Source organism: Macaca nemestrina, chromosome 5, assembly GCF_043159975.1.
Source record: "Macaca nemestrina isolate mMacNem1 chromosome 5, mMacNem.hap1, whole genome shotgun sequence".
Lineage (NCBI taxonomy): Eukaryota > Metazoa > Chordata > Mammalia > Primates > Cercopithecidae > Macaca > Macaca nemestrina.
Genome location: NC_092129.1, coordinates 14,695,241 through 14,704,115, shown reverse-complemented (window position 1 = coordinate 14,704,115; position 8,875 = coordinate 14,695,241). Strand labels below are relative to the sequence as shown.

General features: G+C 48.7%; 1 long non-coding RNA gene across 2 annotated transcripts; it reads right to left on the bottom strand.

Annotated features, from left to right (window-relative positions):
• Positions 1-710: 710 nt before the first annotated feature.
• On the bottom strand, positions 711-2,569 carry LOC139363111 (uncharacterized). Of its 2 annotated transcripts, XR_011623020.1 has the most exons (3): positions 2,349-2,569; positions 2,137-2,252; positions 711-1,009 (listed from the first exon to the last, which is right to left on the bottom strand). It is a non-coding gene; the product is annotated as an uncharacterized lncRNA (long non-coding RNA). The 2 variants fall into 2 exon arrangements; XR_011623019.1 differs by having other exon boundaries at positions 2,137-2,569.
• Between the last annotated feature and the right edge of the window lie 6,306 nt (positions 2,570-8,875).

The window sequence follows — 8,875 nt, the reverse complement described above, 5'->3', positions numbered from 1 at the left end:
GTGTATACATAAAGTTAAAAAAAAAAACCTGGAATCTAACTTGGAATCTCTCGGAGAACAAAGTGTTTTGTTCCTAGAAGCCCTGCTGGGGAAGAAAGGAAGTGATGTGGTTCAAGGTTGGTACCAAAGTGACCATGTTCTCGGACTGCCCAGGGTCCAGGCGATCCCAAGTGGTAGCAGTAATGACGTCGACCATTCAGTCCCCCACACTCACCTCTTTCTCTTCTCTCCCTCTAGTCTCCCCTTACGTCTGTTTCTCTTTCCTTTCTCAAATATAGATTGAGTCCCAGTTACTCTCCCTTGTACTGAAGTGACACAGAAGTGAACAAACATAGACCAAGTCCTCAACCAATCGCTGATAGGTTAGACATTATCCTAGGTGTTTATGTCGAATTTTCCTAACAACTCAGAAAATTGGGTTTATTATTCCCATTTTACCAACATGGGATTAAGACCTAGGGCGGTGTCTCAAAGCCTATGCTTATTTCATAGAACAAATGAGTAAGCAGAAGCACCAAGAAGGTAAGTGGCTGATCTGTAACCACACAGCTCCCAAGTGGTTTCGCCTTGGTTTGGCTCCAAACTTGCACCCTGCTTAACCTTTTAAATTGGATGGGGTTGAGAGGTTACTTCACCTCTGGTTCTGTGACCAAACCGAACTTGGGTCCGCTTGCCTAATGCACAGAAAAAGCCAAATACTGACACCAGGATTTGCAGTGAGAGAAAGTGAGACATTTATTGCAGTGAGCAGAGCCAAGGAGAATGAGCAGCTATCGCTTAAGACCCGAACTCCCTGATGGCTTCCAAGCAGGGGTTTTTAAAGGTGGCAGGGTGCAGTGTGTGTGGGGGCGTCTCCAAAGTGAGAGAATTTCTGGAACTTTTCAAATCTATTTCTTGGCTTCAGTCTGTCTGAGATCACTGTGAAGACAGTTGGCATTTTCCATCAGGTGGGAGTCCTGGTTTCTTAAAAACAACTCAAGGACATATGTCAAGACGTTATCTTTAGTTTCTGTAGGGAAACAAACATCTTGTGACTCTGACTTATTTGGGTGGCTATTGTAAAAGTTATTATGATCTTCTCACTTCGTGGGTTATGTATTCAGTTCTCTGATTGCTGGCCACAGGGCTAGCTGGGTGCCTGGAATTCCCCTTGAAGGACTCCAAATTTTTCCATGCTGGGCAGGGGACAGCGGTTGGGGGAGCCTGGCAGGCCCCTAAGATGGTTCCCTGCCTGTCTCAATTCTGGAGACTGAGGAGAGTGAAAATCACCTGGTGACCATTGAACGGGCCCGGGAGATAAAAACTTATCTGAGCAATTCAGAAAGGAGCAAAGACCACCCGGTGACCACCAAACAGGCCATCTGGAGGCAAAACTCCTTATCTGGGGAATTTAGAAGTAATCAAACTTCTCTAGTGTCTAAAGTTGGCACCTTTAAGCTGGGGTGCTGTGGCTCACGCCTGTAATCCCAGCATTTTGGCAGGCCGAGGTGGGCGGATCACTTGAAGTCAGGGGTTCGAGACCAGCCTGGCCAGCATGGTGAAACCCCATATTTGCTAAAAATACAAAAATTAGCTGGGCGTGGTGGCACGCTCCTGTAGTCCCAGCTACATTGGAGGCTGCAGCAGAAGAATCGCTTGAACCTGGGAGGCAGAGGTTGCAGTGAGCCGAGAACTCGCCACTGCACTCCAGCCTGGGCAACACAGTGAAACTCCATCTCAAAAAATATAAAATAAAATAAAATAAAGTTGGCATCTTTAAACTTTTAGAGGTTCCAATCCTCTTTCAAATTTTATAAGCAGCTAAAATTTCTATACATCTCCAGAATGCCGTGCTGAAGCTCATTTTACAACCCTAAGCTCCCACCTTAAAAGGTTCATAAATGCTGGGAAGGAAAATCCACCAGGGTGCGCTCAGTCCTCTCGCTGAGGTGCCCCACTGCACCCTTTTGCAGCGTTCTTCCTTTCTAATAAACGTTCCTTTTTCAAACCTGTACTGTTGTCGGTAAATTCTTTTTACCAGCCCTCCAGTCGAGCACTTCCCGGTGCCGGGGCTCTGACACCAAGCGCGCAGAGACAGAGGCCGGCGGCCCTCTCTCTGCTGCCCCTTCTCCCTGCTGGTCTCACCAATGCTCTCACCTGAGTTTCTCCTTTTCCATTTCCTCCTTTACCAAGGGCGCAGCTACTCTTCGGAGAGGCGGTTGGGTCCATAGGGTCAGCTGCCTCTTGGAGAGCTGTGTGAGGCGATGAGGGAGCTGAGGGGAAGGAAAGAGAGGGTCCAGTGTGCCTCACCTTGGTCCCGCACACCGAGGGAAAGGGTTTCAAATAGGACTGGTGGATTGCTAACACACCGTCCATTTTGAGAAGACTTCTTGTATGGGCGGCAGTGTGCTTCCCCAAAACTCGTATGTTGGAGCCCTAACCCGTAACACCTCAGAATGTGACTGTATTTAGAGAATGGATTTCTAAAGAGGCGATTAAGTTTAAAGAGACCATTAGGGTGAGCCCCACTCCAATCTGCCTGCTGTTCTTTTAAGAAGAGGAAATTGAACCTGCAAGGAGCTATCAGGGGGCCTCGTGCACAGAGGGATGACTGCGTGCAGAGGCCACAAGAGGGCGCCCTCTGCAAGCCAAGGAGAAACCTCAGACGACACCAACCCTGAAGAGGAAATTGATCTTGGACTTCTGGCCTCCGGAAGAGTACATTTTTGTTTAAGCCACCCAGTCTTTTTGTGTGTGTGTGTGTGTGTGTGTGTGTGTGTGTGTGCGCGCGCGCGCGTGTGTGTGTGTGTGTCCCTAACAAAGGAATAAAATTTTGTTCTCATATCCTCAAAAAACTTAGTTCATCTGAAGAATTGAAAATCTGAGGAATTGCCACTTACAAATACTTTGGTGGGTTTTTTTTGTTTTGGTTTTTGTTTTGGTTTTTGTTTGAGACAGGGTCTCACTCTGTCGCTTCAGGCTGGAGTGCAGTGGCACAATCATAGCTCACTGCAGCCTCAACCTCCTGGGCTCAAGTGATCCTCCCACCTCAGCCTCCCAAATAGCTGGGACTACAGGCATATGCCACCATGCCTGGCTAATTTTTTAAATGTTTTGTAGAGACAGGGTTTCACCATGTTGCTCAGGCTGGTCTCAAACTCCTGGGCTCAAGCGATCCACCCACCTCAGCCTCCCAAAGTGCTGGGATTACAGGTGTGAGCCACTGTGCCTGGCCAACAAATACTCTTTTGAGGGAGGCAGTCAAGCTAGGCAGTTTCTACAAGTTTTGTGTTTTTATTTTTTTAAACAGAAATCAATCATTTCTCATCTTAGCTTCAAGTAATTACAGGAGAGCTGTTCAAACTTGAGCATGCATCAGAATCACCAGAGGGCTTGATAAAACTGAGATTGCTGAGCTCCACTCCCCGAGTTTCTGATTCAGTAGGTCTGGTGTAAGGCCTAAGAATGTGCATTTCTACAGCATTCTCAGGTGATACTGATGCTGCAGGTTTGGGGACCATATTTTGAGAGCCAATACATTCTATTTTAATTCCACCATTAATGGTTAATTTTTATGTTATTTTTTAGAGACAGGGCCTTGCTCTGTTCCCCAGGCTGGAGTGCAGTGGTGCAGTCATCGTAACCTTGAACTCCTGGGCTCAAATGGACCACATGCCTCAACCTCCTGAGTAGCTGGGACTGTAGACACAGGCCACCACCACATCTGGCTAATTTTTTTTTTTTTTTTGTAGACACAGAGTCTCGCTGTGTTGCCCAGGCTGACCTCCAACTTGTAGGCTCAAGTGATCCTTCCACCTTGGCCTCCCGAAGTGTTGGAATAACAGGTGTGAGCCTGCACCCCAGCCTAATTCCACCATTTATTTGTAAGTGGTTTTTGCTATGTTTAAAACTTCTTGGAGGACACTTAGAAGCCTTCTTCCCCTGTGTCCTCGAATGAGGAGTAGGCACTGTGAGTCAGGGTGCTCGGCTAGGAGGTTTGGTCCTCGCATTTGGGGCTATTTCCTGGCCCTTCTGACCCTGCCCACCCAGGAGGGGAAGAGAGTTGTCTGTGGTCATCAAGGATACTACAGCAGGATGTGAGGGCCCGGGCGACAGGGTAAAGAGCTGCCAGCACGTGTGGCTATTCTGAGGCCTAGAATTTATGTAACTGGAACACAAAGTCTCAATCCCCAGGGCCAGAGAGGGATTTGGGTCAATGGGAAGTTGAAAACAGCACGAAAATGAGCCCGAGTAGCTCCGTGCACGTGAAGCAAAACTCAGCCTCTGCATGGGCAGTGTGAAATAGGAAATAATTAAATGTTGTCTGGGGCTCATGTAGTCTGCAGGTTTGGGACATTTACCCACGAGCCAGCTGGGAACATTTCATAGAACTTCTGACTAATCGAAAAAGCAGCTTTTTCCAAAATCAAAAATCAAAGCCATTTTCATTTGGTTGCATGTAAAATGCCCAGTCATATCGGAGTCATCTATTAGAACCCAGGGGTACACACGAGTGCTATAGTTGACTCTTTTGTTGGTAAAGAATAGTACCCCCTCCTTCACTCCTCCCCAGATAAAGCCACTTCTGGTTTGTTTCCTTTCAGACCCTTTTCCATGCATTTGGCATGACTGGTACCTTTGGAACATTTTTACCAAGCTGTGAATTTCTTGAGGGTATCATCCGTTTCTTCATTTTAGTAGGCCCAGTGCCTAGCACATAGTAGGTGCTCAGTAAGTATGTCTCTAATGCACTGAGTAAAGGAAGAAATAAATGAACTAGTTAATTTTCAGCGAGGAGAGTGAGAGTAAGGCAAACAGCTCTAGCTACTAAGAGCCTGGGAACAACAGATGCTTGCTCACACTGTAGTTCATGTTGATGCTAATTTCCTTTAAAAAACCCTAACATTTGTATAGTGCATTGCAGTTCATAAAGCATGTTTTCATCATCCCCCTATCCAGGTCTCACCAACTTCTTTGTTGCCAACTTTTACCGGACCTATGGGTCTGAAAGAGAAGCACAGTCCATAGGGCTTCTCTCGTTTTAAGTGTGGCTCTCTCAGAAGCAGGTGTGACAGCTGCCACCCCGCTAAGAGAAAGACGTTTCAGTGTCTGCCTCCTAGGGACAGAGCCTCCTGGTGACTCTGAGGATGGCGCAGGACTCTCCCAGCTAACACCACACAGAGGCTCCCCCTCTTCATGCCACCCCTTTGCCAACTGCAGCCTGTGTGGACCCAGACACTTCTGACCCAGGCTCCAGTGCCCGCACATCTGATGGCCTGTGTTTCAAACACTAGGCACTCCTGGACATTCCCTCTCCACAGTGTGTGATGTTATTTTTCAGACCCATTTACTGTTGTCCAGTGGCCTGCCAAGACGTTTAGGTGAAGATGCTGACTCCCTCACCTGCTCTCCTTTGTTATTTTAAAAAACATGTCAGGGTGGAATGCACATCCCTTTTGCTTCACCTTCCAGGTTTGCTACCCCTTTAATGCAGAAAGACTGTCTTTTGTGTGTGTACTCCACAGAAAAGGATCAGTGTTTACCCCTTGTGCTGATTTTGCATCAAGGATAGCATTCAGTGAAGGTGGCTGGGACTGCCTTGCATTTCAAAACCATTTTAAAAGCAGAAGCTAACTCCGCAGCCTATGCTGCCCCAGTTGGCTTTCCTACATTTCCATCACAGTGAGCCAACGACAGCCCATGGTACTGCCATGGTCTCCATAAGGAAGGGAGAAGACCAGCACAGGGCGAAAGGCTGCAGGGTCCTTGGTGTCTGCGCTCCAAGTCCCTCTAGCCACCTTCCACATGGCTCCCCAAAGACAAAGTTTCACCGTGTTGCCCAGGCTGGTCTCAAACTCCTGGGCTCAAGCAATTCACCCACCTCAGCCTCCCAAAGTGCTGGGATTACAGGTCTGAGCCACTGTGCCCGGCCAACAAACACTCTTTTGAGGGAGGCAGTCAAGCTAGGCAGTTTCTACAAGTTTTTTTATTTTTTTAAACAGAAATCAATCATTTCTCATCTTAGCTTCAAGTAATTACAGGAGAGCTGTTCAAACTTGAGCATGCATCAGAATCACCAGAGGGCTTGATAAAACTGAGATTGCTGAGCTCCACTCCCTGGGTTTCTGATTCAGTAAGTCTGGTGTAAGGCCTAAGAATGTGCATTTCTACAGCGTTCTCAGGTGATACTGATGCTGCAGGTTTGGGACCATATTTTGAGAACCAATACATTCTATTTTAATTCCACCATTAATGATTAATTTTTATTTTATTTTTTAGAGACAGGGCCTTGCTGCGCTTCCCAGGCTGGAGTGCAGTGGTGCAATCATTGTAACCTTGAACTCCTGGGCTCAAATGGACCTCATGCCTCAGCCTCCTGAGTAGCTGGGACTGTAGACACAGGCCACCACCACGCCTGGCTAATTTTTTTTTCTTTTGTAAACACAGAGTCTCGCTGTGTTGCCCAGGCTGACCTCCAACTTCTAGGCTCAAGTGATCCTTCCACCTTGGCCTCCCAAAGTGTTGGAATAACAGGTGTGAGCCTGCACCCCAGCCTAATTCCACCATTAATTTCTAAGTAGTTTCTGCTATGTTTAAAACTTAGCAGAAGCTGCACCTTTCCCTCAGCAATCAGGGAACAGGAAGTAACCAAGTTCTCAAGACACCTTCTTATTTAACTACTTAACCAGCGCTAGCTGCATGCAATTGAACACTGAGGAAGACAACTTTCAGGTGCCAGGAGTTAGGAGCCAAGGCCCCGGGCAGGTGCCGTTTCTTCCATGCAGCCTTCCCTGATTCCCTGTTTGGTGGTGGTTTTCCTTTCTCTCTGCCTCCAGAATGCATTGCCTGCTTCTCCATTAGAGCATTCGCTGTGTGTCACCCTGAGTTGTGGGTATGAGTTGTAAGTCTTGCATGTTCTTGTAAACCTCTTAACAGTGAGGACTGTGTCACCCAGGAAAGTGGTTTGCAACACGGTAGGTGCCTGAGGTTTGCTGGATTGAAATGAATTTTAAGTTTTAAATGTTAAGTTCTTATCTTACTATTTCAAACTGTCATCACAGCCAATTCCAGGTGATGCTCTTTCCCGGGTTCCAAACAACACAGGGGCTTACTGGGGTGAAGGAGAGCTCCCCAGCACCTGGGCCTGGGAGCAGCTTGTGGCCTGTGTGGGGTGGGGTGGGGCAGGGGTGAGGGGTGCGGGTGGCTGACCTGGCCTCACCTTAGGGCTCTCCACTCTGCAGATGCTCACCCCAGCGGGGGAGTCCCGTGCCATCTTTCTCTGGGATCTGGACCCGCTCGGGGGCTGACTTTCTCTTTCCCTGCCCTTATTTAGAGCAAAGCTCCGTCCTTGCCCTTTCCAGCTTCTGCCACGTGCTGCATGAGGCTTCAGACAGCACAGGTCTGTTTTTAGATTTTGCCTCACGTGTGTGCAGCTAACTTAATGAGCTCTCTATAGGGGTAGCTTTCTTGAGAGACCGTTGCTAAGGGCCAGTCACACGTTTCTCACCGTGTTGTGATGGAAACGTGATTAGATGCTGATCTGTGCTCAGCAGACCCTGCTGGAGTGTCTGGTTGGAGTGGCCTCTTCTCTATAGGGGCCTGAGGGATTTCACAGGCCCACAGACCCAGCCTTGTGATTTCAGCAAATGGACAAGGGGTGGTAAAATGCAACGGGTGGAGGGTTTTGGAAGACCTCAGATCTCTATGATTGATGGCACTGATCCACTTCAACAGCTTTGTCTGAGCACTGTCTGTGGTGGGTACCAAAGACGCTGGAGCTCTGGCCTCTGCCCTTTAGGAGCGTATAAGCAGTTGGGGCAGTGACGGTAGACAGCGTTAATTAGCAATCTAAGGCTTCCTGGGCCTAAGGGCAGCCGGTTAGGGGTCCTGGTGGAGGGAGAAGCTGGGGAGTAGTTCAATGGGCTGGAGTGATTAGAAAAGTTAGCACTTTAACCGGGTCCTGAAGCACCAGCCTGGAGGATTGGGAGTGGTGGGGAGGAAAGGTGAGGGGCCTGCAGCAGGGCTGGAGGCAGAAGTGAACTCATCTGGCAAAATAACAGTGATGACCACCATTCCTTGACCACCCTTTTTGGGCCAGGCTCCCTTCTAGGTGTTTCCTCTTTCCATCCTCACAACCACCCTGAAAAGTTGGTGCTATGATCCCAAGTTACAGAAGAGAACTGGAGCCTGGAGAGGCTCCATACGCCGTTCGTTGTCCCACAGCTGGGAGGCAGCCGTCCAAAGTTAATCCCAGGCTGTTCTCACTCCCCAACCTGTGCCGGGATGGAGGGGAGTGGAGGGTGAGCTGCCTGGAAGAGGGAGAGGTCTGGGCTGCGGTGCAGAAAGAGGCTTGGCTTTAGGAGAGAGGGGGTCCAGGCTGCAGAGCCAGGGAGTTGCCCTGAGGGGCTTGTCTGGCCACTTCAAAGCTGTGTGAACTTGTGTGAATTTCCCAGCCTCCCCTAGCCTCACTTTCCTCACAGGTGAAAAGGATCACGATACGTATCCACAAGGTAGTCACAAGGATGAAAGGAAATATGCTGTGTGTGTGTTTGGCACTGTATGGCCTATGACAACGGCTAGTATTGTTTTATAAATATTATTTATTCTGGTGCATCTTGGGAATAAGGCAGCTTCCGGGAAATCATACCTGGGGCAAAGGCCAGAGCCAGGCCCACCACGTGGGGGACCGGTCGCCCAGCCCTTTAGTCCCTCCTGCCTCTAGTCAGGGCTGGGGAGAAAGGAGGATTGTAGATATGAGGAATTAGGCCAGGTAGAACAGCAGCTACCCAAAACCTAAGCGTAAGTTGTGAGGAGGTTATTGTCCTCTAATGACAACAATTACAGGGCCTGCTGGAAGTTTCTCACCCAGCCACCCCCTCCCCATCTCAGGGTCTCT